The sequence below is a fragment of the Sinocyclocheilus grahami genome, unplaced genomic scaffold (genome assembly GCF_001515645.1).
Source record: "Sinocyclocheilus grahami isolate Dianchi unplaced genomic scaffold, SAMN03320097.WGS_v1.1 scaffold96.1, whole genome shotgun sequence".
Taxonomy (NCBI): Eukaryota; Metazoa; Chordata; class Actinopteri; order Cypriniformes; family Cyprinidae; genus Sinocyclocheilus; species Sinocyclocheilus grahami.
The window spans coordinates 2468955-2470498 of NW_015505275.1; positions in this window are offsets into that span (position 1 = coordinate 2468955).

Below are 1544 nucleotides of genomic sequence, written 5' to 3' on the forward strand. Positions count from 1 at the left end.
AAGCAAGATGGAGTCTTGTCATAGATATTTTTTTCTCTCTTTTTCAATCAGATTGAGATCTGGAATGTTTGTTGGCTCACTGAGTTGATCTGTCTTTCCTGATGAAAAGTTTTACCACACATGTGCCAGTAATTTGCTTTAGAACTCCAAATTACAAAGTGATTTTTTTTTCCTCTACTTGATATGGAAAACAGTTAGCTATTATTTTAAAAAATTATTTTGTTTCACAAAGCCAGAATATTATAATATTATTTAACAATAACATTAAAAGTTGTTTAATTATATAAAAAGAAAATATATTCCATTATTTTTGCCAGAGGTTGTATGCTAAAGTTTAGAATTCTAGAATCCTATCACATTTAGATTCTAGAGTCAGAATGTAATAATCCTAGAATATATATATATATATATAAATCTAGAATCCCGTCACTTTTATAACTCTAGATTCCAATCAAAATGGCTAGAATTGGAATTCCGGAATTCCAGCAGCTCAGCTTGATCTAGAATTGTGAAGTCGCTTGAATGGTGTCTAGATGCTCTTGTCTTTCAAGCACAGGCTTTAAAAGCTCACAACTTCAGAAACACAGATGAGATGTTTCTCTCACACTATCTGTGAAGATTACCCAAGGCTACAAAGAGCGAGAGCACAACGTCGCCGCATTCAGAACTGCATTCTATTTAAGAGCCCTTTCTCTTTTACCTGTCCATCTGTTCTTTTCACTGGCCGTCTTCAGCGCTTTCACTAGTCAGTTTGCTGCTCCCGCTGTTGCTGCTGCTGCTATGCTGCTTCTCATCTGCTGCACTTTTTGCTTTGCCTGTCTGTCCATCCTCCATCCTTGCACCATCCTGGTAAATGCTCCCCTTTGTTCTCCACAATTTGCCGTTTTCTACTGTCCAAGGAGTTTGCATGTTACTCACAAGCTGAATAGGTGCCTATCGATCGTGTTGTTTTTTGAGCGACGTAGGAACCCACTTGCACTCTAAAAGTTCCCACCTTAGCTGTGCCTCACTTCCAATGGTGCTTTCTTCTTCTGTGTAATGTTTCCTCTTTTTTTTCTTTTTTTTATCGTTTATTTGTAAGGTGCTGTAAATAAAGTTAGTCTGTATGCACATATCCTACCCAATGGGTAGAAATCACAGAAAAAAGACATTGTTAATAATGTAACAATTTATAGCTGATATAAAGATTTTAACATGGTGGCAACAGATTTGTAAATGCCTACAGTTCAAATGTGCTTTTTTTTTTTTTTTACTTAATTTCATTATTATTATTATTATTTTGGCAAACAAGGAAATTCATTATCAGAAAGATGCTTAATTATGAAAGTACTGAACTTGAAGAATGAAATGCTGTTCTGGATTAGGATGTTGCTTTAAACACTGCCCCAACAACAAAAGGCACATATATACACGCACGCAAAGGAATTTATTCAACTTGTTTTTAATCCGAAAACTATGAAAGCCTGTTTCCACCACAAGATTAAAATGAAAAATATATGAGGTAATTGCAAATCTCACGATTCTTTTTTTTTTTTTTTTTTTTT